The sequence below is a fragment of the Carassius auratus genome, unplaced genomic scaffold, assembly GCF_003368295.1.
Source record: "Carassius auratus strain Wakin unplaced genomic scaffold, ASM336829v1 scaf_tig00214260, whole genome shotgun sequence".
NCBI lineage: Eukaryota > Metazoa > Chordata > Actinopteri > Cypriniformes > Cyprinidae > Carassius > Carassius auratus.
The window spans coordinates 26,771-53,694 of record NW_020527583.1 but is presented as its reverse complement, the minus strand read 5'-3'; the positions used below and the strand labels follow the sequence as shown (position 1 = coordinate 53,694).

Genomic DNA, 26,924 nt, shown 5'->3' with positions numbered 1-26,924 from the left:
TATATATATACATATAGGTTCTTTTTATTCCTGTCTCTATAGAAATATGAACTTTTGTCATATAGCTCCGGTTGACTGCTCACTGACAACATCAGTCGTTCCTCCTTGTTGAATGAGTGGAACAGGGTATTCCTGCACAACTGGAGGCTGCAGGAACATACTGTTGAATGAGTGACTCCTAGCAGGCTCCTGATTGGTTAACGCGGCGCGAATTGACGCCAAAGTTCAAATTTTTCAACTCGGGCGGCAGATGCGAATTCGCGTCAAACGCTAAATGCACAAAAAGCACCATTCACGCTAAGTGCTCTAATCGCGTGTCAATTCGCGTCATTCGCGTAAACGCGCCTTTGCATTGACTTAACATTGAAATCATTCGCGCCAGACGCTCTATTCGCATTTGGTGTGAACACAGCATAACAGGTAGAGTGGTAGAAATTCTCAGAGCTTTCCACATATTGAGGTAAATTTCCGTCAGCTTCTTCTTGCTGCAGGACAGTCAGAAGCTTAATATTTATTATGTTTTTTTTTTATAGTAGTTGTAGAAAGTAATCACCAATAGGCTAATCTGTAGCCTCATAACCAAACTGCCTTTTAGTGGTTCTCAACCGCTTTTGTTCGAGTACAGCTTCCACGTAGAGTTGTAATCGGGCCATAAAACTTAGGCCCGACAGGACCCGAGCCTGACAAGTACATTTTGATTGACAGCTTTTTAAAAGGCCATACCCGTTTACAGCCCGACATTATTCAAATGTGCGCACACACACAGCTCTTTTGCCTTTTGTCAAGAATGAGTAATTTATAAACGTTTTAACATATTTTATTTCTCTATTTCAACTTCCAAGTGGTCTAGTCTACGATAGTTGTGAATAAATTAAGTCCTCTGTAACATCTTAGCATAGGCTCATTTAGCCTATAAATAGACCAACACACCAATAAAAACAAGTCTTTTTAACAAATTAAATTAAGATACATTTTAAATTAAGATAAGGTATTTGGCAATAACGAAATTAAGATAAAGGCTCCGCCAGATTTGCTTCGCCACTAGTAGCTGACATTGAAAAAAAGAATAATGCCAACATTAGCCTAAATACTCTGTCCACATTATGCATTTAAGACTCAATGAATATTTAGTTATTTGAAAAACCTTTACTCACAGAGATTAGGCTAAGCCTACATGTTTTTGTGGAGGAACATTATTGAATCCTCTGTAGATGTCGTCAGCGCGTTCCTGCGCTCAATGATGGTGCATCATTATTCACTAATTATTCTCATTATAAACATGGTCAAAACCTTTCCACACCTCAGACCTTGCTTTAGTTGCTGGTACAACCAAAACATGACATTACCGTGAGGGAAAAACCATCATCCAAAACAAACCATGGCTAACAGTCAGATTCAGCCGTATATTTACTGTTGCAAAACCTTTCTGACAAAAGATTTTGCAGCAGAAGTAGTACAAACTATGCTTCGGTTTTGAGTACATTAGCCAGCTTTTTTTTTTGTTTGTTTGTTTTTCTCCATTAACCAAGATTCTATTGTCATGCTGACACCTTCTCCCATCCTTTTGTTGGGAAATATTAAATAGTTTTTTATTTGATATGGTCCTCTGAGAACAAACTCTGTTCTTACCTTTTTATTTAAAACAGTTGTCCAGTCAGCAGCCTTTTTGTAGAGATGCATCCAGCTGCAGCCCCGCAGACTCACTTTTTGCTAGACACCAGTGGCTGGATGGACAGCAGACGTCATTTCCATATCGTCATTCACTTTTCAATTTTGACTCGCCATGCAGATGTCAGCGGTAAGAAAAAATAATAAACTGTCGATGATTTATAGGTCATGTCAGAATTCAAATGCACAAACTAGCTAGTTAAATTTTTTTTCTTGTTTTCAAGGTACTGTGTCGTGTTTTTTAAAGGTATTAGTGAACTCTGGTGTGCCTCAATTCTCAAATAAGAATTGACTTCAAATCACTCTTTTTTTTCCTTCTTGTACAACCAAACCAATCACAGTCTTCAAAAGATTGTGTCATACATAGCAACGGGGTCAACCCCGCCTCCTCACTAAGATGAAAGTTTTTGTCTTTTCCTTACTCAGAGTTGCTCTCAGATCGGTCCTGAATCGCTCTTAAGCTAAGACTCCTACGTAAAAGTTTTTAAGCTAAATTAAGAGTTTTCTGAGAGGATTCTTAGAATCTTTATGAATTCGGGCCCTGATGTTTAATATGTTTATGATGATGTTTAAAGCGCTTTGGTGGCTATGGGTCTGTTGAAAGCGCTATATTGCCTAAATGCAGTCCATTTACACAATTCATCTACCATTAGTGCACAGAGCAGTTCCTGTCCATTGGCCTGTTCTGTCCCAGCCGGCACATAACTGACCTTCAACGTTGAAATATGGTTGAAATAAGGTCAGTTGTGGTTTCAACGTTGAAACAACGTTGATTCAATGTTTAAAGCTGAATGGTTGAAAAACATCCAGCACATGACCAACTTTCAATGTTGAAATATGGTGGAAATAAGGTCAGTTGTGGTTTCAACGTTGAAACAACGTTGATTCAACGTTTAAAGATGAACTGTTGAAAAACTTCCAGCACATGACCAACTTTCAACATTGAAATGTGGTTGAAATAAGGTCAGTTGTTTTAATGAAACAACGTTAAAAATGTTTAATGCTAAATGGTAGAAGAAGGTTAACAAGCTTTTAAATTATTTATATTAAATTATTTAAATTAATTAATTTATTATTTTAATAGCATTTTAAAATATTTTAGTCATGATACCTATTCTAAAATCTAAAGGTATATGTTAAATATTATCATCATTAACAACAATAAAACTATATACATTTCGCTGCTTTAATTATCACACTGAAACAACTCCCATTAGTAGTTTTATTTTGTCTTTCATATAAAAAAAAAAAAACCTGGCTATGCATTCTGTACTAGACTAACTGAGACTTGTCATGGCACTTGTTTACTGTTGTTGTTCGCTTGTACACCTGACTGCTTCTGTTCTTCTCATTTGTAAGTCGCTTTGGATAAAAGCGTCTGTTAAATGATTAAATGTAAATGTTTATACAGGACGGTACAGAAAGTGCACAAGTGGGAGAGAGTGGAGGGGACGGCGTCAGAAAGGACCGAGCGCTGGGACACTTTCAAGGATCACCCAAAGCACAACCACACTGTATACACGAGGCTGCTGGTTCTAACATTTTAGAGTGCCCTGCGGTAGAAATCTCATTCTGCATTCCCCACGGTAAAGAAGATACAGTCCGGGGGGGTTCCCGTTAGAAATCAACTGGTTGAAGGTTCCCTGCTCGTACTGTGCAACACATTTTCACTGCACAAATGTACACAACTCTTGTAATAAGACACATTACTAAAACATGTTTTTGACAGAAACTGTAGTTTTCCACCGAAATAAAAGATCCACTGGTTTCAGTCATAACGGTACAAGGGTTTGTCTTGTAAGTGCTGCAAAAAATATGCATTTATATGCCAGATTATTTTACAAAAACCTTTAAATATTATTGTATTTGGATTGTTCTACTACATGTTTTTAGCAATACCTCCATGCATACTCTGCATAATAAAGTGTGGGATTATTTTCATCTGTTTTATACAGTATGTTTCCAAAATTAAACTGCTGTTTGACAATTTTGAGCATGTGGTAGTTTATTGAAGTTGATTGTAAAGCCATTGCTGCCAGTAATAAGATTTTTAGCCTTGCATGTACAGTGTTGATCTAAATGCCAACTAGGATCTAGGTTCATTTATACATGGTGCAAGGTACGACGGGGAAACAACGTCATGTTATCAACGTTGATTAACTTTTCAAAATCAACACCTCATTCAGCTTTCATCCCAGGTCTGCAGCACGACCCTAATTCATCCGTAATGCAGGTAAGACGGTGAAACAGCGTCGCGATTTCAACGGTGAATCCATGTCGTGATTTCAACGTTGATCCAATTTGCAAAATCGAAAGGTAATTCAACGTTGATTTAACGTCGGGATTTCAACAGTGAATCAGCGTCGTGATTTCAACCGTACATCAACGTCACGATTTCAACGGTGAATCAACTTCGTGATTTCAACGTTGATCCCATTTGCAAAATCGAAAGGTAATTCAACGTTGATTCAACCATGGTACCTGACGTTTCAACGTAGAATCAACGGTGAAATGCCGGCTGGGGTAGATCCTTTGTTTTGGAGAGAGATTAGTACCTCTACATTAGCAATCTTTTACCGTTCTGTTGTACCATTTTCTAAATGTGGTTGGGTGAGGAAAGTCCAAGTTGAAGGTCTTTTTGACATACTTGTATGCCTTAAATCTGCAGTTTAAGGACAAATGTCTTATGGGCTGGGTGGTATTTTGTATGACAACATTGAAATCTTATAGGGATCTCAATTGAACAATTGTTTTTATTGTTCTTCTCCTGTTTTTATTTATTTTACTGGATTGCTTGTGATTGCTGAGCAGACTTCCAGTGAGAGTCTTTGGACTCATTTGTTGAGGAGTCTGAGAAGCATCAGTTGTGGTGTGGGGAATGTCCTCACTCCAAGTTCAACATGGCCCCAATTTCGCTTAAAACTTATAATTATGTGGGTTTGTGTGATAAATTATATTGAAAATTAACTTAATCTTTAATGTGCAGCTTTTATTCTTGTGTATACCTCTAAATTAAAGAGAACAACATAGGCAACCCTACTTTCAAAGACGGCCTTTTGCTCTAACTCTTATGGAGGCTCTTAAGAAAAGTTTGGGTAAGTAGTTGACACAATAAACCTACAAAGCTATCATTGTGTTAAAGAGTAGTTTACTCTCTTCTAATTTTAATTCTAATCTCAATCCCGACTCCTCCCTCACCATATATGGAGCTTAAAACGCCTAGTTTTACTATTCTTAACCTCCGCTGCATATCATTTCCATACATCTCATCCACATTCCCATCCACATGACACCATCTTTAACACCATCAAAGGTACAAGACATATGAGTTGTGTACTAAATTAATATTATAATGCTATATGTGCCATACACATTTCTACTGTTAAAAATAATCAGAATCAGAATGAGCTTTATTGCCAGGTATGTTAACACATACAAGAAATTTGTTGACTACAGACATTAAAGTGAAGTGACATTCAGCCAAGTATGGTGACCCATACTCAGAATTTGTGCTCTGCATTTAACCCATCCAAAGTGCAACACACACAGAGCAGTGAACACGCACACACACTGTGAACACACACCCGGAGCAGTGGGCAGCCATTTATGCTGCGGCGCCTGGGTAGCAGTTGGGGGTTCAGTGCCTTGCTCAAGGGCACCTAAGTCGTGGTATTGAAGGTGGAGAGAGAGCTGTACATGCACTCCCCCCACCCACAATTCCTGCCGACCCAGGACTCGAACTTACAACCTTTCTATTGAGAGTCCGACTCTCTAACCAGTAGGCCACAGCTCCCCCCCCCCCCCCCTTTTTTTTATTTTTTTTATAAGTAGGTGTGTTAGATAAATAAGTGTATGTGTATGTAAATAGTGTAGTGTGTTCCACAGTTATCACTTTTGTCATTTAGTCCTGTAATTTTTTGGGTTTCTTTGGCATGAGGATGATGGTGGAGTGTTTGAAACATGAAGGGACTACACACAGCTCCAGCAATCTGTTGAAGATCTGAGTGAAGATGGGGGCCAGCTGGGCAGCACAGGATTTCAGACAGGCTGGTGTAACACAATCTGGGCCTGGTGCATTTTTTTCCTTTTCTGCTTCTGTGAGACATTGTCCCCCTTCCTGTAAGCATCTTCTTTGGCCTAATGGAGCTGTCTGAGTTTTGCAGGGAAGCACTGTTTGTCATTGTGGTAAGTTAGATGAGTCCTGGTAGGAATACACATATCCTTACAGAAACTGATATAAGATGTTACAGTCTCTCTGAGTTCATCCAGATCGGTGGCAGCAGTCAAAACTCAAAACAAGATTGTAATCTGCTCTGCTTCATTAGTCCATCTTTTTACTGTCCTTAATACAGGTTTAGCTGATTTATTTTCTGCCTGTAGGTCAGTATAAGATGAACCAGACAGTGATCAGAATGTCCCAAAGCTGCACGTGGATTGTGGTGTAACAGTGATCCAATATATTACTGTCTCTAGTGGGACATGTGATGTGCTGTCTGTATTTTGGCAGTTCATGGGAGAGATTGGCTTTATTAAAGTCCACGAGAATGATTAAAACAGAGTCCGGGTGTTGTTTTTTTGTCTCTGTGATCTGATCAGCCAGTTTCTGTAAAGCTGAGCTCATGAATTACTCCCGCGGCGAATAGAACGGCTTGCAGTTGACAAATAGCACTTCTAGATCAGCATATCTTCCACAGCACATCCAATATCCTTGTTATATTTTAGAATAAATGTTTAAAATTATTCATAAAAACAAAACTGTTTAAAATAGTTCTCAGATAACTATTTTGTAATATCAAATTTTATACAAATCTTGCTGATGAGAAGCTGTCTGAGGTCTGTAATCCTGCTCCACAGAGGATCAGATGACATCTGTCTTGTCAATTTAGTTCCTGCTTAGTTTTATTTGAGTTCTAGATGGTTTGGAGGCCATGGTTAAAGGAGGCCAGTGTAGCAATACATTTAAAGACACACTGCCAGAGACAAATTTGTGACAAAAGCCCAAAGTCCTCCATGCCAAACACTGCCAGACAGACTCTTGAAGGTTCCACCGAGATTTGAACTCGGATTGCTGGATTCAGAGTCCAGAGTGCTAACCGTTACACCATGGAACCAACAGTGTCAGTTCGTCTGTCTGAAGTGTAGAAAACACTCAAGGAGGCTCTGCGAAAAGCAACTAACCAGCAAGCATCAGAATGGTGTCTGAAAAGCATTCACGGCGCCACTCTGAGTAAACCCGGGATCGAACCAGGGACCTTTAAATCTTCAGTGTAACGCTCTCTGAACCTTGCAAACCAATATTGAGAAAAACATCAAAGCAAATGACACGAGCCTCCAGTCAACCGCAAACGGCTACCCTGCATGGCAGCCAATCTGAGCCATCTCAGACACATTCACTTCTGTTGTACAAAGTTTAAATTGCAGATGAGGAACTGAGAACAGGGAGAAGTGGGTATGAAAACATGCACGTGTATTATTGGCCGAAAGAAGGCAGAACCATCTGCTACTTTTCAGTAAGATGCTCAATGTGGGCTCGTCCGGGATTTGAACCCGGGACCTCTCGCACCCGAAGCGAGAATCATACCCCTAGACCAACGAGCCACCATGTTCCCAGATACTGCTCAAAAAAAAGGAGCTGCAAAGCGGGGTCTCTGGGATTTGAGCTTGGGCCCTCTCGCTCCCATACCAGCAATAAAACAAAAAAAAAGCACACCCCATAACCGACAAGCCCTCAGATGCTGCTGCAACTAGCAAATGCAAGATGAAGGCTCACAGCACCGTGAAGCGATCCAAGAATGCTTGGGCTGCATTCCTAAACCAATGTTTAGAAAAATGTCAAGGCAAAGTTTAAACTGCAGATGAGGAACTAAGAAGAGCAGCGAGAAGTGGGCATGAAAACATGCAGTCGCAGCTTTAGTCTTACTTGACAGTGGCGAATGTTTGGCCCAAGAATGGCAGAATGGACTGAAACTGCTCTAGAAAAGAGGCTGCAAAGACAGAAGAGGGCTCGTCCGGGATTTGAACCCGGGACCTCTCGCACCCTAAGCGAGAATCATACCCCTAGACCAACGAGCCACAGGTTGCTGTTCGGTAAAGGCCAATTTGCTACGTATTCCACTCTGCTCGACGCTACGGTCGCTCTAACATCCTGCCTCTGTAGCTGACAAGGGCAGAATTAGAGCTCATGCACTGACCAGATTTCTGAGAAACTCCATTTTTACGTACCTGCTCTAGCTTGGCCTGCCCTCGTAGATAAATGTTGATTAAAACATCAACGACAAAACACATAAGCTGAATTTAACAGCAGAAATCTACACCGTGGCACTGCCACACAAATCTTGCTGATGAGAAGCTGTCTGAGGTCTGTAATCCTGCTCCACAGAGAATCAGATGACATCTGTCTTGTCAATTTAGTTCCTGCTTAGTTTTATTTGAGTTCTAGATGGTTTGGAGGCCATGGTTAAAGGAGGCCAGTGTAGCAATACATTTAAAGACACACTGCCAGAGACAAATTTGTGACAAAAGCCCAAAGTCCTCCATGCCAAACACTGCCAGACAGACTCTTGAAGGTTCCACCGAGATTTGAACTCAGATTGCTGGATTCAGAGTTCAGAGTGCTAACCGTTACACCATGGAACCAACAGTGTCAGTTCGTCTGTCTGAAGTGTAGAAAACACTCAAGGAGGCTCTGCGAAAAGCAACTAACCAGCAAGCATCAGAATGGTGTCTGAAAAGCATTCACGGCTCCAACCAGGGACCTTTAAATCTTCAGTGTAACGCTCTCCGAACCTTGCAAACCAATATTGAGAAAAACATCAAAGCAAAGGACACGAGCCTCCAGTCAACCGCAAACGGCTACCCTGCATGGCAGCCAATCTGAGCCATCTCAGACACATTCACTTCTGTTGTACAAAGTTTAAATTGCAGATGAGGAACTGAGAACAGTGAGAAGTGGGTATGAAAACATGCACGTGTATTATTGGCCGAAAGAAGGCAGAACCGTCTGCTACTTTTCAATAAGATGCTCAATGTGGGCTCGTCCGGGATTTGAACCCGGGACCTCTCGCACCCGAATCGAGAATCATACCCCTAGACCAACGAGCCACCATGTTCCCAGATACTACTCAAAAAAAGGAGCTGCAAAGCGGGGTCTCTGGGATTTGAGCTTGGGCCCTCTCGCTCCCATACCAGCAATAAAACAAAAAAAAACACACCCCATAACCGACAAGCCCTCAGATGCTGCTGCAACTAGCAAACGCAAGATGAAGGCTCACAGCGCCGTTAAGCGATCCAAGAATGCTTGGGCTGCATTCCTAAACCAATGTTTAGAAAAATGACAAGGCAAAGCTTAAACTGCAGATGAGGAACTAAGAAGAGCAGCGAGAAGTGGGCATGAAAACATGCAGTCGCAGCTTTAGTCTTACTTGACAGTGGCGAATGTTTGGCCCAAGAATGGCAGAATGGACTGAAACTGCTCTAGAAAAGAGGCTGCAAAGACAGAAGAGGGCTCCTCCGGGATTTGAACCCGGGACCTCTCGCACCCTAAGCGAGAATCATACCCCTAGACCAACGAGCCAAAGGTTGCTGTTCGGTAAAGGCCAATTTGCTACGTATTCCACTCTGCTCGACGCTACGGTCGCTCTAACATCCTGCCTCTGTAGCTGACAAGGGCAGAATTAGAGCTCATGCACTGACCAGATTTCTGAGAAACTCCATTTTTATGTACCTGCTCTAGCTTGGCCTGCCCTCGTAGATAAATGTTGATTAAAACATCAACGACAAAACACATAAGCTGAATTTAACAGCAGAAATCTACACCGTGGCACTGCCACACAAATCTTGCTGATGAGAAGCTGTCTGAGGTCTGTAATCCTGCTCCACAGAGGATCAGATGACATCTGTCTTGTCAATTTAGTTCCTGCTTAGTTTTATTTGAGTTCTAGATGGTTTGGAGGCCATGGTTAAAGGAGGCCAGTGTAGCAATACATTTAAAGACACACTGCCAGAGACAAATTTGTGACAAAAGCCCAAGCTCCTCCATGCCAAACACTGCCAGACAGACTCTTGAAGGTTCCACCGAGATTTGAACTCGGATTGCTGGATTCAGAGTCCAGAGTGCTAACCGTTACACCATGGAACCAACAGTGTCAGTTCGTCTGTCTGAAGTGTAGAAAACACTCAAGGAGGCTCTGCGAAAAGCAACTAACCAGCAAGCATCAGAATGGTGTCTGAAAAGCATTCACGGCGCCACTCTGAGTAAACCCGGGATCGAACCAGGGACCTTTAAATCTTCAGTGTAACGCTCTCTGAACCTTGCAAACCAATATTGAGAAAAACATCAAAGCAAAGGACACGAGCCTCCAGTCAACCGCAAACGGCTACCCTGCATGGCAGCCAATCTGAGCCATCTCAGACACATTCACTTCTGTTGTACAAAGTTTAAATTGCAGATGAGGAACTGAGAACAGGGAGAAGTGGGTATGAAAACATGCACGTGTATTATTGGCCGAAAGAAGGCAGAACCGTCTGCTACTTTTCAGTAAGATGCTCAATGTGGGCTCGTCCGGGATTTGAACCCGGGACCTCTCGCACCCGAAGCGAGAATCATACCCCTAGACCAACGAGCCACCATGTTCCCAGATACTGCTCAAAAAAAAGGAGCTGCAAAGCGGGGTCTCTGGGATTTGAGCTTGGGCCCTCTCGCTCCCATACCAGCATTCCTAAACCAATGTTTAGAAAAATGTCAAGGCAAAGTTTAAACTGCAGATGAGGAACTAAGAAGAGCAGCGAGAAGTGGGCATGAAAACATGCAGTCGCAGCTTTAGTCTTACTTGACAGTGGCGAATGTTTGGCCCAAGAATGGCAGAATGGACTGAAACTGCTCTAGAAAAGAGGCTGCAAAGACAGAAGAGGGCTCGTCCGGGATTTGAACCCGAGACCTCTCGCACCCATACCAGCAATAAAACAAAAAAAAAAGCACACCCCATAACCGACAAGCCCTCAGATGCTGCTGCAACTAGCAAATGCAAGATGAAGGCTCACAGCACCTTGAAGCGATCCAATGCATCTAACCAATGTTTAGAAAAATGTCAAGGCAAAGTTTAAACTGCAGATGAGGAACTAAGAAGAGCAGCGAGAAGTGGGCATGAAAACATGCAGTCGCAGCTTTAGTCTTACTTGACAGTGGCGAATGTTTGGCCCAAGAATGGCAGAATGGACTGAAACTGCTCTAGAAAAGAGGCTGCAAAGACAGAAGAGGGCTCGTCCGGGATTTGAACCCGGGACCTCTCGCACCCTAAGCGAGGCATACCCCTAGACCAACGAGCCACAGGTTGCTGTTCGGTAAAGGCCAATTTGGTACGTATTCCACTCTGCTCGACGCTACGGTCGCTCTAACATCCTGCCTCTGTAGCTGACAAGGGCAGAATTAGAGCTCATGCACTGACCAGATTTCTGAGAAACTCCATTTTTACGTACCTGCTCTAGCTTGGCCTGCCCTCGTAGATAAATGTTGATTAAAACATCAACGACAAAACACATAAGCTGAATTTAACAGCAGAAATCTACACCGTGGCACTGCCACACAAATCTTGCTGATGAGAAGCTGTCTGAGGTCTGTAATCCTGCTCCACAGAGAATCAGATGACATCTGTCTTGTCAATTTAGTTCCTGCTTAGTTTTATTTGAGTTCTAGATGGTTTGGAGGCCATGGTTAAAGGAGGCCAGTGTAGCAATACATTTAAAGACACACTGCCAGAGACAAATTTGTGACAAAAGCCCAAAGTCCTCCATGCCAAACACTGCCAGACAGACTCTTGAAGGTTCCACCGAGATTTGAACTCAGATTGCTGGATTCAGAGTCCAGAGTGCTAACCGTTACACCATGGAACCAACAGTGTCAGTTCGTCTGTCTGAAGTGTAGAAAACACTCAAGGAGGCTCTGCGAAAAGCAACTAACCAGCAAGCATCAGAATGGTGTCTGAAAAGCATTCACGGCGCCACTCTGAGTAAACCCGGGATCGAACCAGGGACCTTTAAATCTTCAGTGTAACGCTCTCTGAACCTTGCAAACCAATATTGAGAAAAACATCAAAGCAAATGACACGAGCCTCCAGTCAACCGCAAACGGCTACCCTGCATGGCAGCCAATCTGAGCCATCTCAGACACATTCACTTCTGTTGTACAAAGTTTAAATTGCAGAAGAGGAACTGAGAACAGGGAGAAGTGGGTATGAAAACATGCACGTGTATTATTGGCCAAAAGAAGGCAGAACCGTCTGCTACTTTTCAGTAAGATGCTCAATGTGGGCTCGTCCGGGATTTGAACCCGGGACCTCTCGCACCCGAAGCGAGAATCATACCCCTAGACCAACGAGCCACCATGTTCCCAGATACTGCTCAAAAAAAAGGAGCTGCAAAGCGGGGTCTCTGGGATTTGAGCTTGGGCCCTCTCGCTCCCATACCAGCAATAAAACAAAAAAAAAAGCACACCCCATAACCGACAAGCCCTCAGATGCTGCTGCAACTAGCAAATGCAAGATGAAGGCTCACAGCACCGTGAAGCGATCCAAGAATGCTTGGGCTGCATTCCTAAACCAATGTTTAGAAAAATGTCAAGGCAAAGTTTAAACTGCAGATGAGGAACTAAGAAGAGCAGCGAGAAGTGGGCATGAAAACATGCAGTCGCAGCTTTAGTCTTACTTGACAGTGGCGAATGTTTGGCCCAAGAATGGCAGAATGGACTGAAACTGCTCTAGAAAAGAGGCTGCAAAGACAGAAGAGGGCTCGTCCGGGATTTGAACCCGGGACCTCTCGCACCCATACCAGCAATAAAACAAAAAAAAAGCACACCCCATAACCGACAAGCCCTCAGATGCTGCTGCAACTAGCAAACGCAAGATGAAGGCTCACAGCGCCGTTAAGCGATCCAAGAATGCTTGGGCTGCATTCCTAAACCAATGTTTAGAAAAATGACAAGGCAAAGCTTAAACTGCAGATGAGGAACTAAGAAGAGCAGCGAGAAGTGGGCATGAAAACATGCAGTCGCAGCTTTAGTCTTACTTGACAGTGGCGAATGTTTGGCCCAAGAATGGCAGAATGGACTGAAACTGCTCTAGAAAAGAGGCTGCAAAGACAGAAGAGGGCTCCTCCGGGATTTGAACCCGGGACCTCTCGCACCCTAAGCGAGAATCATACCCGTAGACCAACGAGCCACAGGTTGCTGTTCGGTAAAGGCCAATTTGCTACGTATTACACTCTGCTCGACGCTACGGTCGCTCTAACATCCTGCCTCTGTAGCTGACAAGGGCAGAATTAGAGCTCATGCACTGACCAGATTTCTGAGAAACTCCATTTTTACGTACCTGCTCTAGCTTGGCCTGCCCTCGTAGATAAATGTTGATTAAAACATCAACGACAAAACACATAAGCTGAATTTAACAGCAGAAATCTACACCGTGGCACTGCCACACAAATCTTGCTGATGAGAAGCTGTCTGAGGTCTGTAATCCTGCTCCACAGAGGATCAGATGACATCTGTCTTGTCAATTTAGTTCCTGCTTAGTTTTATTTGAGTTCTAGATGGTTTGGAGGCCATGGTTAAAGGAGGCCAGTGTAGCAATACATTTAAAGACACACTGCCAGAGACAAATTTGTGACAAAAGCCCAAAGTCCTCCATGCCAAACACTGCCAGACAGACTCTTGAAGGTTCCACCGAGATTTGAACTCAGATTGCTGGATTCAGAGTCCAGAGTGCTAACCGTTACACCATGGAACCAACAGTGTCAGTTCGTCTGTCTGAAGTGTAGAAAACACTCAAGGAGGCTCTGCGAAAAGCAACTAACCAGCAAGCATCAGAATGGTGTCTGAAAAGCATTCACGGCTCCAACCAGGGACCTTTAAATCTTCAGTGTAACGCTCTCCGAACCTTGCAAACCAATATTGAGAAAAACATCAAAGCAAAGGACACGAGCCTCCAGTCAACCGCAAACGGCTACCCTGCATGGCAGCCAATCTGAGCCATCTCAGACACATTCACTTCTGTTGTACAAAGTTTAAATTGCAGATGAGGAACTGAGAACAGGGAATGAAAACATGCACGTGTATTATTGGCCGAAAGAAGGCAGAACCATCTGCTACTTTTCAGTAAGATGCTCAATGTGGGCTCGTCCGGGATTTGAACCCGGGACCTCTCGCACCCGAAGCGAGAATCATACCCCTAGACCAACGAGCCACCATGTTCCCAGATACTACTCAAAAAAAGGAGCTGCAAAGCGGGGTCTCTGGGATTTGAGCTTGGGCCCTCTCGCTCCCATACCAGCAATAAAACAAAAAAAAACACACCCCATAACCGACAAGCCCTCAGATGCTGCTGCAACTAGCAAACGCAAGATGAAGGCTCACAGCGCCGTTAAGCGATCCAAGAATGCTTGGGCTGCATTCCTAAACCAATGTTTAGAAAAATGACAAGGCAAAGCTTAAACTGCAGATGAGGAACTAAGAAGAGCAGCGAGAAGTGGGCATGAAAACATGCAGTCGCAGCTTTAGTCTTACTTGACAGTGGCGAATGTTTGGCCCAAGAATGGCAGAATGGACTGAAACTGCTCTAGAAAAGAGGCTGCAAAGACAGAAGAGGGCTCCTCCGGGATTTGAACCCGGGACCTCTCGCACCCTAAGCGAGAATCATACCCCTAGACCAACGAGCCACAGGTTGCTGTTCGGTAAAGGCCAATTTGCTACGTATTCCACTCTGCTCGACGCTACGGTCGCTCTAACATCCTGCCTCTGTAGCTGACAAGGGCAGAATTAGAGCTCATGCACTGACCAGATTTCTGAGAAACTCCATTTTTACGTACCTGCTCTAGCTTGGCCTGCCCTCGTAGATAAATGTTGATTAAAACATCAACGACAAAACACATAAGCTGAATTTAACAGCAGAAATCTACACCGTGGCACTGCCACACAAATCTTGCTGATGAGAAGCTGTCTGAGGTCTGTAATCCTGCTCCACAGAGGATCAGATGACATCTGTCTTGTCAATTTAGTTCCTGCTTAGTTTTATTTGAGTTCTAGATTGTTTGGAGGCCATGGTTAAAGGAGGCCAGTGTAGCAATACATTTAAAGACACACTGCCAGAGACAAATTTGTGACAAAAGCCCAAAGTCCTCCATGCCAAACACTGCCAGACAGACTCTTGAAGGTTCCACCGAGATTTGAACTCAGATTGCTGGATTCAGAGTCCAGAGTGCTAACCGTTACACCATGGAACCAACAGTGTCAGTTCGTCTGTCTGAAGTGTAGAAAACACTCAAGGAGGCTCTGCGAAAAGCAACTAACCAGCAAGCATCAGAATGGTGTCTGAAAAGCATTCACGGCTCCAACCAGGGACCTTTAAATCTTCAGTGTAACGCTCTCCGAACCTTGCAAACCAATATTGAGAAAAACATCAAAGCAAAGGACACGAGCCTCCAGTCAACCGCAAACGGCTACCCTGCATGGCAGCCAATCTGAGCCATCTCAGACACATTCACTTCTGTTGTACAAAGTTTAAATTGCAGATGAGGAACTGAGAACAGGGAGAAGTGGGTATGAAAACATGCACGTGTATTATTGGCCGAAAGAAGGCAGAACCATCTGCTACTTTTCAGTAAGATGCTCAATGTGGGCTCGTCCGGGATTTGAACCCAGGACCTCTCGCACCCGAAGCGAGAATCATACCCCTAGACCAACGAGCCACCATGTTCCCAGATACTACTCAAAAAAAGGAGCTGCAAAGCGGGGTCTCTGGGATTTGAGCTTGGGCCCTCTCGCTCCCATACCAGCAATAAAACAAAAAAAAACACACCCCATAACCGACAAGCCCTCAGATGCTGCTGCAACTAGCAAACGCAAGATGAAGGCTCACAGGGCCGTTAAGCGATCCAAGAATGCTTGGGCTGCATTCCTAAACCAATGTTTAGAAAAATGACAAGGCAAAGCTTAAACTGCAGATGAGGAACTAAGAAGAGCAGCGAGAAGTGGGCATGAAAACATGCAGTCGCAGCTTTAGTCTTACTTGACAGTGGCGAATGTTTGGCCCAAGAATGGCAGAATGGACTGAAACTGCTCTAGAAAAGAGGCTGCAAAGACAGAAGAGGGCTCCTCCGGGATTTGAACCCGGGACCTCTCGCACCCTAAGCGAGAATCATACCCCTTTTTTTTTTTTTTTTTTTTTTTTTTTTTTTATTATTAAGAAATTTCAATCAATAAAATACAATAGATTAAACACAATCAATAGAAATTACATAACATTGACTTTACACATCTCTACATTACACATCTTTCCTTTACATAGATAATTTAAAAAACTCTTCCACTTTCTGGCAAACTCCACATTAAATTCTTTAAAACACAACATACTTTTGGGGTAAAAACATCATAAAAAGAGTCTAACATATTTACACCTTTAAAGTAAACATACAGTCTTTCAATATATAATTCTGTTTTTCTTTTAAACACACTCCAAACATCCAACACAATTTTTTCCTTTTTAGCCAAAGTTCTTCTGTCCCATATTGCACTTTTCATTAGCATTACACACAGATTAATGAAACTTTTGTTTTTACACTTTTTTTCCAAACCAAACATGACAACTCTGTTCCATTCCATTATATTTTCATCCCACTCCTCAGTCACATCTTTAATTAAACATTTACATTTCCTTAAAAAGTCCTCCAACTCTCTACAATGTAAAAACATATGTAAAATCCCCTCTTCCTCTTCCTGGCACACTTTACACAGAGCATTTTCTTCCATTCCTATTTTATTTAAAATTACATCAGTAAAAACCACTTTATGCCTTATAAAATACTCCAAACATTCCAATTTAGTTTCCACACATTTCCCCGTCATGTTTCTCCATATACACTCTTTTTTTAAATCTTTGAATTTCTGCACCCAGTATCCATTTACAATCGGCTCTTTAAAAACATCATCTCTAAAAGCACAATAAATCATTTTCACAGTACATTCCTTAAAATCATACATTTTTTCCCCAAACTTCACATGAATGCATTTCTCTTTTGGCTCTCCTTCCATACTTTCTATTCTTTTTATCCACTCTTTAGGTATTGCATTTTTTATGATTTCATATTTATTTTTTATTTCTTGTTCACTGTAATCCTCCTTTGCCTCCTCCATTGCATCTACAATAAATTGTGACGGTAAAAACCCTTCTTTAAATTCATACAAAACATCTCTCACTCTTGTTATCCCCACATCCATCCATTTCTTTAAAAACAATTCTTTGTCTTGTTTTAAAATGTTTTTGTTTAAAAACAGAGGTTGATTTAAAATGTTTTCTCTCCCATGTGGATCATACTCAACTTTGTCTAAAAATTTTCCCCAGGCACTAAACATTTCCCTATAAAACTCTGGTAAGCACTCTGTCATCCAATTCTTAGTTTTCATCCATAAAATCCCATCCCCCATGTTAAAATCCCCACATTTGTTTAAAAAATATTCCATTGTCTTTTTCCATGCTGCTTTGTGACCATCATCTAGATATTTTTTTACTATTTTAACTCTTAAGCTATTTTTTCTCTGTTCAACATCAATTAATCCCATCCCTCCTTTCCCTACTTCTCCTATTAATGTACTGTATGCAATTCTTGACGGTTTACCATTCCATAAAAAACCTAAAAAACATTTTTTCAACCTTTTCTCCACCCACACTGGCATAGCAGTCACATATAAAACATACCACAACTTTGACACCATTAACACATTTAAAATTAAAACCTTCCCTTTTAAACTTAAAGTCCTCAATTTCCAAAAATTTAACCTTCTTTCAATTCCTCCTACTATTTCTTCCCACATTTTTTCTTTAACATTCCTTTCATCTTTTCCCATAAGAACACCTAAAATCCTTATTTCTTTTGCTTCTTTAAAATGAAAATAATCAGTTAAAACATTTACTCCTCCAAATCTCACATATGTTGTTTTTTCTTCATTTAACTTGCCTCCTGATCCCCTACAAAACATCTGTACCACTTCCATTACTTTATTAACACTCTCTATATCCTTAACTATTATTGTTGTATCGTCTGCATATTGAAATATTTTTTCATTTCCCCCACTTCCTTCAATGTCTATCCCTCTTATGTCTTCATCTATTTTAACAGCTAATCCCAATGGTTCTGCAACTAAAGAATATAAAAGCGCCGATAATGGACATCCTTGTCTTATTGACCTAGTAATTTTAAAACATTCTGTTAAAAAACCGTTACACTGTATTCTTGTTATTGCTCCCCTGTATAAAATTGTAATCCACTTGACAAAATTATCCCCAAACCCGTACCTTCTTAAAATTCCAAATAAATAATCATGCTCCACTCTATCAAAGGCCTTTTCAAAATCCAAACTAATAACATATCCTTTTTTGTTTTTTTCTTTCATATATCTTATTCTATCTATTATACTTAAAGTTGTATCTGCTATATCTTTCCCTTTTACTCCATACACTTGATTTGTTTTAATTATGGTTGGCATTACCTCTTTCAATCTATTGGCTAAAACTTTTGTTAAAATTTTCAAATCTGTATTCAGCATTGTAATTGGTCTATAATTTTTTAGGTCTACTTTATCTCCTTTTCTTTTATATATCAACTTTATTAATCCCATCCCCATTCTCTGATTCATTTCCTCTTTTTTAAAAATGTCTTCATATACTTCTTTTAAAATACTGGTTAAAAAATCTTTAAAAACTATATAAAATTCACTCCCCAAACCATCTATACCTGGACTTTTATTTTTGTTTAATTCACTTATTGCTCTTTTTATCTCTTCTTCTCTTATCTCTTCATCACAGTCTTTTTTGTCTACATCTCCTACTGTTGTTTTTATTTGATTTAGTAACTCCAATTTCTCTTCTTCTTTCAACCCCTCAGTACTAAACAGATTTTCATAATATGCTTTTACTTCTTTTAATATTTCCTCATTTGTTTCCACCACTACACCATTTTCCCCTCTTATTTCTTTAATCATTCCAGCTTTCCCTCTTATTTTTTCTAGATCAAAGAAAAACTTTGTAAATTTTTCACCCTCCACCGTATATTTAGCTTTACACCTTAGTCTTGCACCTTCATATTTTTTCTCTTCCATGTCTTTCAATAATCCCTCCAATTCTTTTATTTTTTGTATATCTTTCCCATTCTCATTTAATTCATTTTCCAATTTTTCTCTTATTTCTCTCTCCTTCTTCCTCTTACACATCTGTATTAATTTGCAATACTTTATTGTGAATTTTTTTACTAAATATTTAACATTTTCCCACCATATCCTTTTATCTTCACTGTACATTTCATTCTCCTTTTCTTTTTCAATAATTTCTTTAATACTTAACACATACTCCTCATTCTTCAAAACCTCTACATTTAAAACCCATACACCTGGCCCTCTTTTCACTGAACTCCAGTCTACTTGTATAAAAAGTGGTTTATGGTCACTTAAGCTTGATTCTACATATTTCATGTTACCAATAAAACCTTCAATGTTCCTTGTACACAAAATAAAATCAATCCTTGTCTTACACATAAAATTCCCTACTAATTGCCTCCTTGAATATTCTTTCTTTTCTTCATTTCTTTCTCTCCATACATCAATCATATTATTTTCTTCCATTAATAATTTCAGTTCTTTTCTTCCTTTATCATTTTTAAAAACCATTCCCTCACCAATTTCTAATTTACTGAAAACTGTATTAAAATCACCCATCATAATAACTTCTTTATGCTTTTTTAAAAAATCTCTTAATACATTAAAATATTCCTTCTTTTCAGTTTCTACAGTCGGTGCATGAATATTAACTACAATAACTTTTTTCTCCTCATACTCCATTTCAACCGCAATACATTTCCCATCTATGTCATTATATATTGTTTTACATGATACCCCACAGTTTTCTTTTATTAAAATCGCAACACCTCTTCCCAGCCTCCCATCACCATTGTTATAAAAAATCTCTCCACTCCACCTTTTTCTTATTTCAGTCATGTACTCTTCCCTCCAGTTAGTTTCTTGTAATAAAATCACATCCTCTCTTTTACACATTTCTTTCACCTTTTCAAATTTTCCTACATTTGAAAGCCCTCTAGCATTAAAAGTAACAATTCTTAAAAGCATAAAACATATAAAAACATGCATAAAACCCATAAACTCAGTCCATCTCCTCCAAACCTTTTAGCAGCTCATACTTATTTGCACACTCAATCCCATCTTCTTTAAGCATTCTTTTTCTTGCAGTATCAAGATTAGGTATTACCTTTACAGATCTTCTTCTTTTTGATGATTTCCCCTGCGTCTCCTCATTTTCTTTTCCTTGTTCACACTCTTTTGTAGCATCATTAATTTCTATCCCGTCCATCTCCTCTTGCACACTGTCCGTCACATCCATCGGTGTACATAAAATTCCCTCCTGTTGTGCATCACTCAGTACTTTATTCCTTTCATCAACCAGTTCCACATTATCCAAAGCATTTTGCAAGCTGTCTGTCAAATCCATCTGTGTCCAAATTCCCCCATCCTGTTGTGTTTGTATGATTGGTTCGGTACACTCTTTCTGTTGTTCTATATCCTTATTTAATTCCAGTCCTTCACCACGTACCCCTTCTCCAACGTCTCGCTGCTCGTTGTCTCTTTCATGCACCTGCCCGCCCACCTGCTGCTGCTCCTCCTCCTCACCCTGCATCCAACACTCACACTTATTTAAAACCAAATTGCACTCCGGGCACGTCACAGCATTGCAATTTCTCGCGAAATGGCCTCTCTCCTCGCATTTATGGCACGTGAACTCCGGGCAGTCCTTCACCACATGGTCTGGGCTCATGCACAGCCGACAAGTCTTAACCTGATGACTGTGCATCACCCGAAAATATTGTGGTCCCTCTGCCGTTTCTATTTTTGTGCTGTAAGGGAGGGAGGCCACCTCCTTCGGGAACCGCGCCTTTACGTATCTCGTCCCATCCTCAATGCTGGTGCCCGGATAAACACGCCGCTTTATTTTTGAAATTGGGGAAACCCCCCAAACCTCCAGTTTATTTAAAATCTCTTCATCAGCAAGGTAGACGGGCAGATGCATGAAAGAGACAACATAATCTCTGTTTTGCAGTTTCTTTATCTCACAGTTCACTCCTTTAATTAACAATCCCTCAGTCAGTTCATCACAAGTTTCTTCTTTTTCCATTGTCAGTTCATATTCCTTTCCTTGTCTTGGCCTCAGTGCTAAGATTTTACCATATCCACATTTGTCCGTCACCGCTTTAATAATATCCACAGCTCTCACTTCACTTACATTCTCCACATTCACAATCACAGTCGCCTCCTTTAAGTATTTCCTTTCACCAATTGTATATCTTGCATCTTGATTTTTACCGTGTCCTGCTCGTTGTCGATACTCCAGTCCAGTGTCGTTTGCCATGCGTCTCTCTCCAGCCAGTCCAGTGTTGTTTGCCATGCGTCGCTCTCCAGCCAGTCCAGTGTTGTTTGCCATGCGTCTCTCTCCAGCCAGTCCGGTGTCGTTTGCCAAGCGTTTCTCTCCAGCCAGTCCAGTGTCGTTTGCCATGCGTGTCTCTCCAGCCAGTCCGGTTTCGTTTGCCATGCGTCTCTCTCCAGCCAGTCCAGTGTCGTTTGCCAATAATCCATCCATTGTACAAAAACACAAAAAAATAAAAAATTAACCACCCTCCAGCCAGCAAGATGCTGCTGTTAGGTGGTTTAAAACTGAAAAACACACAAAAAATAAACTATAAGTCCAAAAAACAACTCACAAAACAAACACTAACAGAAAAATCAAAATGGAGGAGAGCCTTCCTCTCCCTACTGCAGCCAACACTTCCTGTAGCTCTCTAGCGCCCTCAGGTTGGTATGGCCGTAAGCCTTAAATTGCAGATGAGGAACTGAGAACAGGGAGAAGGGGGTATGAAAACATGCACGTGTATTATTGGCAGAAAGAAGGCAGAACCATCTGCTACTTTTCAGTAAGATGCTCAATGTGGGCTCGTCCGGGATTTGAACCCGGGACCTCTCGCACCCGAAACGAGAATCATACCCCTAGACCAACGAGCCACAGGTTGCTGTTCGGTAAAGGCCAATTTGCTACGTATTCCACTCTGCTCGACGCTACGGTCGCTCTAACATCCTGCCTCTGTAGCTGACAAGGGCAGAATTAGAGCTCATGCACTGACCAGATTTCTGAGAAACTCCATTTTTACGTACCTGCTCTAGCTTGGCCTGCCCTCGTAGATAAATGTTGATTAAAACATCAACGACAAAACACATAAGCTGAATTTAACAGCAGAAATCTACACCGTGGCACTGCCACACAAATCTTGCTGATGAGAAGCTGTCTGAGGTCTGTAATCCTGCTCCACAGAGAATCAGATGACATCTGTCTTGTCAATTTAGTTCCTGCTTAGTTTTATTTGAGTTCTAGATGGTTTGGAGGCCATGGTTAAAGGAGGCCAGTGTAGCAATACATTTAAAGACACACTGCCAGAGACAAATTTGTGACAAAAGCCCAAGCTCCTCCATGCCAAACACTGCCAGACAGATTCTTGAAGGTTCCACCGAGATTTGAACTCGGATTGCTGGATTCAGAGTCCAGAGTGCTAACCGTTACACCATGGAACCAACAGTGTCAGTTCGTCTGTCTGAAGTGTAGAAAACACTCAAGGAGGCTCTGCGAAAAGCAACTAACCAGCAAGCATCAGAATGGTGTCTGAAAAGCATTCACGGCTCCAACCAGGGACCTTTAAATCTTCAGTGTAACGCTCTCCGAACCTTGCAAACCAATATTGAGAAAAACATCAAAGCAAAGGACACGAGCCTCCAGTCAACCGCAAACGGCTACCCTGCATGGCAGCCAATCTGAGCCATCTCAGACACATTCACTTCTGTTGTACAAAGTTTAAATTGCAGATGAGGAACTGAGAACAGGGAGAAGTGGGTATGAAAACATGCACGTGTATTATTGGCCGAAAGAAGGCAGAACCATCTGCTACTTTTCAGTAAGATGCTCAATGTGGGCTCGTCCGGGATTTGAACCCGGGACCTCTCGCACCCGAAGCGAGAATCATACCCCTAGACCAACGAGCCACCATGTTCCCAGATACTACTCAAAAAAAGGAGCTGCAAAGCGGGGTCTCTGGGATTTGAGCTTGGGCCCTCTCGCTCCCATACCAGCAATAAAACAAAAAAAAACACACCCCATAACCGACAAGCCCTCAGATGCTGCTGCAACTAGCAAACGCAAGATGAAGGCTCACAGGGCCGTTAAGCGATCCAAGAATGCTTGGGCTGCATTCCTAAACCAATGTTTAGAAAAATGACAAGGCAAAGCTTAAACTGCAGATGAGGAACTAAGAAGAGCAGCGAGAAGTGGGCATGAAAACATGCAGTCGCAGCTTTAGTCTTACTTGACAGTGGCGAATGTTTGGCCCAAGAATGGCAGAATGGACTGAAACTGCTCTAGAAAAGAGGCTGCAAAGACAGAAGAGGGCTCCTCCGGGATTTGAACCCGGGACCTCTCGCACCCTAAGCGAGAATCATACCCCTAGACCAACGAGCCACAGGTTGCTGTTCGGTAAAGGCCAATTTGCTACGTATTACACTCTGCTCGACGCTACGGTCGCTCTAACATCCTGCCTCTGTAGCTGACAAGGGCAGAATTAGAGCTCATGCACTGACCAGATTTCTGAGAAACTCCATTTTTACGTACCTGCTCTAGCTTGGCCTGCCCTCGTAGATAAATGTTGATTAAAACATCAACGACAAAACACATAAGCTGAATTTAACAGCAGAAATCTACACCGTGGCACTGCCACACAAATCTTGCTGATGAGAAGCTGTCTGAGGTCTGTAATCCTGCTCCACAGAGAATCAGATGACATCTGTCTTGTCAATTTAGTTCCTGCTTAGTTTTATTTGAGTTCTAGATGGTTTGGAGGCCATGGTTAAAGGAGGCCAGTGTAGCAATACATTTAAAGACACACTGCCAGAGACAAATTTGTGACAAAAGCCCAAAGTCCTCCATGCCAAACACTGCCAGACAGACTCTTGAAGGTTCCACCAAGATTTGAACTCAGATTGCTGGATTCAGAGTTCAGAGTGCTAACCGTTACACCATGGAACCAACAGTGTCAGTTCGTCTGTCTGAAGTGTAGAAAACACTCAAGGAGGCTCTGCGAAAAGCAACTAACCAGCAAGCATCAGAATGGTGTCTGAAAAGCATTCACGGCTCCAACCAGGGACCTTTAAATCTTCAGTGTAACGCTCTCCGAACCTTGCAAACCAATATTGAGAAAAACATCAAAGCAAAGGACACGAGCCTCCAGTCAACCGCAAACGGCTACCCTGCATGGCAGCCAATCTGAGCCATCTCAGACACATTCACTTCTGTTGTACAAAGTTTAAATTGCAGATGAGGAACTGAGAACAGGGAGAAGTGGGTATGAAAACATGCACGTGTATTATTGGCCGAAAGAAGGCAGAACCGTCTGCTACTTTTCAGTAAGATGCTCAATGTGGGCTCGTCCGGGATTTGAACCCGGGACCTCTCGCACCCGAAGCGAGAATCATACCCCTAGACCAACGAGCCACCATGTTCCCAGATACTGCTCAAAAAAAAGGAGCTGCAAAGCGGGGTCTCTGGGATTTGAGCTTGGGCCCTCTCGCTCCCATACCAGCAATAAAACAAAAAAAAACACACCCCATAACCGACAAGCCCTCAGATGCTGCTGCAACTAGCAAACGCAAGATGAAGGCTCACAGCGCCGTTAAGCGATCCAAGAATGCTTGGGCTGCATTCCTAAACCAATGTTTAGAAAAATGACAAGGCAAAGCTTAAACTGCAGATGAGGAACTAAGAAGAGCAGCGAGAAGTGGGCATGAAAACATGCAGTCGCAGCTTTAGTCTTACTTGACAGTGGCGAATGTTTGGCCCAAGAATGGCAGAATGGACTGAAACTGCTCTAGAAAAGAGGCTGCAAAGACAGAAGAGGGCTCCTCCGGGATTTGAACCCGGGACCTCTCGCACCCTAAGCGAGAATCATACCCCTAGACCAACGAGCCACAGGTTGCTGTTCGGTAAAGGCCAATTTGCTACGTATTCCACTCTGCTCGACGCTACGGTCGCTCTAACATCCTGCCTCTGTAGCTGACAAGGGCAGAATTAGAGCTCATGCACTGACCAGATTTCTGAGAAACTCCATTTTTACGTACCTGCTCTAGCTTGGCCTGCCCTCGTAGATAAATGTTGATTAAAACATCAACGACAAAACACATGAGCTGAATTTAACAGCAGAAATCTACACCGTGGCACTGCCACACAAATCTTGCTGATGAGAAGCTGTCTGAGGTCTGTAATCCTGCTCCACAGAGGATCAGATGACATCTGTCTTGTCAATTTAGTTCCTGCTTAGTTTTATTTGAGTTCTAGATGGTTTGGAGGCCATGGTTAAAGGAGGCCAGTGTAGCAATACATTTAAAGACACACTGCCAGAGACAAATTTGTGACAAAAGCCTAAGCTCCTCCATGCCAAACACTGCCAGACAGATTCTTGAAGGTTCCACCGAGATTTGAACTCGGATTGCTGGATTCAGAGTCCAGAGTGCTAACCGTTACACCATGGAACCAACAGTGTCAGTTCGTCTGTCTGAAGTGTAGAAAACACTCAAGGAGGCTCTGCGAAAAGCAACTAACCAGCAAGCATCAGAATGGTGTCTGAAAAGCATTCACGGCGCCACTCTGAGTAAACCCGGGATCGAACCAGGGACCTTTAAATCTTCAGTGTAACGCTCTCTGAACCTTGCAAACCAATATTGAGAAAAACATCAAAGCAAATGACACGAGCCTCCAGTCAACCGCAAACGGCTACCCTGCATGGCAGCCAATCTGAGCCATCTCAGACACATTCACTTCTGTTGTACAAAGTTTAAATTGCAGATGAGGAACTGAGAACAGGGAGAAGTGGGTATAAAAAAACATGCACGTGTATTATTGGCCGAAAGAAGGCAGAACCGTCTGCTACTTTTCAGTAAGATGCTCAATGTGGGCTCGTCCGGGATTTGAACCCGGGACCTCTCGCACCCGAAGCGAGAATCATACCCCAAGACCAACAAGCCACCATGTTCCCAGATACTACTCAAAAAAAGGAGCTGCAAAGCGGGGTCTCTGGGATTTGAGCTTGGGCCCTCTCGCTCCCATACCAGCAATAAAACAAAAAAAAACACACCCCATAACCGACAAGCCCTCAGATGCTGCTGCAACTAGCAAACGCAAGATGAAGGCTCACAGCGCCGTTAAGCGATCCAAGAATGCTTGGGCTGCATTCCTAAACCAATGTTTAGAAAAATGACAAGGCAAAGCTTAAACTGCAGATGAGGAACTAAGAAGAGCAGCGAGAAGTGGGCATGAAAACATGCAGTCGCAGCTTTAGTCTTACTTGACAGTGGCGAATGTTTGGCCCAAGAATGGCAGAATGGACTGAAACTGCTCTAGAAAAGAGGCTGCAAAGACAGAAGAGGGCTCCTCCGGGATTTGAACCCGGGACCTCTCGCACCCTAAGCGAGAATCATACCCCTAGACCAACGAGCCACAGGTTGCTGTTCGGTAAAGGCCAATTTGCTACGTATTACACTCTGCTCGACGCTACGGTCGCTCTAACATCCTGCCTCTGTAGCTGACAAGGGCAGAATTAGAGCTCATGCACTGACCAGATTTCTGAGAAACTCCATTTTTACGTACCTGCTCTAGCTTGGCCTGCCCTCGTAGATAAATGTTGATTAAAACATCAACGACAAAACACATAAGCTGAATTTAACAGCAGAAATCTACACCGTGGCACTGCCACACAAATCTTGCTGATGAGAAGCTGTCTGAGGTCTGTAATCCTGCTCCACAGAGGATCAGATGACATCTGTCTTGTCAATTTAGTTCCTGCTTAGTTTTATTTGAGTTCTAGATGGTTTGGAGGCCATGGTTAAAGGAGGCCAGTGTAGCAATACATTTAAAGACACACTGCCAGAGACAAATTTGTGACAAAATCCTAAGCTCCTCCATGCCAAACACTGCCAGACAGATTCTTGAAGGTTCCACCGAGATTTGAACTCGGATTGCTGGATTCAGAGTCCAGAGTGCTAACCGTTACACCATGGAACCAACAGTGTCAGTTCGTCTGTCTGAAGTGTAGAAAACACTCAAGGAGGCTCTGCGAAAAGCAACTAA

General features: G+C 42.3%; 17 non-coding genes across 17 annotated transcripts; all 17 read right to left on the bottom strand.

The window, feature by feature from the left end:
- Window positions 1-7,194: 7,194 nt before the first annotated feature.
- trnap-cgg (transfer RNA proline (anticodon CGG)) lies at window positions 7,195-7,266 on the bottom strand. Its single transcript has one exon. It is a non-coding gene; the product is annotated as a tRNA-Pro (tRNA).
- A 402-nt stretch (window positions 7,267-7,668) lies between these two features.
- trnap-agg (transfer RNA proline (anticodon AGG)) lies at window positions 7,669-7,740 on the bottom strand. The gene has a single exon. It is a non-coding gene; the product is annotated as a tRNA-Pro (tRNA).
- Window positions 7,741-8,697: 957 nt separating this feature from the next.
- On the bottom strand, window positions 8,698-8,769 carry trnap-cgg (transfer RNA proline (anticodon CGG)). Its single transcript has one exon. It is a non-coding gene; the product is annotated as a tRNA-Pro (tRNA).
- A 400-nt stretch (window positions 8,770-9,169) lies between these two features.
- Window positions 9,170-9,241, bottom strand: trnap-agg (transfer RNA proline (anticodon AGG)). The gene has a single exon. It is a non-coding gene; the product is annotated as a tRNA-Pro (tRNA).
- Window positions 9,242-10,220: 979 nt separating this feature from the next.
- Window positions 10,221-10,292, bottom strand: trnap-cgg (transfer RNA proline (anticodon CGG)). Its single transcript has one exon. It is a non-coding gene; the product is annotated as a tRNA-Pro (tRNA).
- Window positions 10,293-11,971: 1,679 nt separating this feature from the next.
- On the bottom strand, window positions 11,972-12,043 carry trnap-cgg (transfer RNA proline (anticodon CGG)). Its single transcript has one exon. It is a non-coding gene; the product is annotated as a tRNA-Pro (tRNA).
- A 763-nt stretch (window positions 12,044-12,806) lies between these two features.
- Window positions 12,807-12,878, bottom strand: trnap-agg (transfer RNA proline (anticodon AGG)). Its single transcript has one exon. It is a non-coding gene; the product is annotated as a tRNA-Pro (tRNA).
- A 948-nt stretch (window positions 12,879-13,826) lies between these two features.
- trnap-cgg (transfer RNA proline (anticodon CGG)) lies at window positions 13,827-13,898 on the bottom strand. The gene has a single exon. It is a non-coding gene; the product is annotated as a tRNA-Pro (tRNA).
- Window positions 13,899-14,298: 400 nt separating this feature from the next.
- On the bottom strand, window positions 14,299-14,370 carry trnap-agg (transfer RNA proline (anticodon AGG)). Its single transcript has one exon. It is a non-coding gene; the product is annotated as a tRNA-Pro (tRNA).
- Window positions 14,371-15,327: 957 nt separating this feature from the next.
- trnap-cgg (transfer RNA proline (anticodon CGG)) lies at window positions 15,328-15,399 on the bottom strand. Its single transcript has one exon. It is a non-coding gene; the product is annotated as a tRNA-Pro (tRNA).
- A 6,295-nt stretch (window positions 15,400-21,694) lies between these two features.
- trnap-cgg (transfer RNA proline (anticodon CGG)) lies at window positions 21,695-21,766 on the bottom strand. The gene has a single exon. It is a non-coding gene; the product is annotated as a tRNA-Pro (tRNA).
- A 957-nt stretch (window positions 21,767-22,723) lies between these two features.
- On the bottom strand, window positions 22,724-22,795 carry trnap-cgg (transfer RNA proline (anticodon CGG)). The gene has a single exon. It is a non-coding gene; the product is annotated as a tRNA-Pro (tRNA).
- A 400-nt stretch (window positions 22,796-23,195) lies between these two features.
- trnap-agg (transfer RNA proline (anticodon AGG)) lies at window positions 23,196-23,267 on the bottom strand. The gene has a single exon. It is a non-coding gene; the product is annotated as a tRNA-Pro (tRNA).
- Window positions 23,268-24,224: 957 nt separating this feature from the next.
- Window positions 24,225-24,296, bottom strand: trnap-cgg (transfer RNA proline (anticodon CGG)). Its single transcript has one exon. It is a non-coding gene; the product is annotated as a tRNA-Pro (tRNA).
- Window positions 24,297-24,697: 401 nt separating this feature from the next.
- trnap-agg (transfer RNA proline (anticodon AGG)) lies at window positions 24,698-24,769 on the bottom strand. Its single transcript has one exon. It is a non-coding gene; the product is annotated as a tRNA-Pro (tRNA).
- A 981-nt stretch (window positions 24,770-25,750) lies between these two features.
- trnap-cgg (transfer RNA proline (anticodon CGG)) lies at window positions 25,751-25,822 on the bottom strand. The gene has a single exon. It is a non-coding gene; the product is annotated as a tRNA-Pro (tRNA).
- Window positions 25,823-26,222: 400 nt separating this feature from the next.
- trnap-agg (transfer RNA proline (anticodon AGG)) lies at window positions 26,223-26,294 on the bottom strand. Its single transcript has one exon. It is a non-coding gene; the product is annotated as a tRNA-Pro (tRNA).
- Window positions 26,295-26,924: the final 630 nt, after the last annotated feature.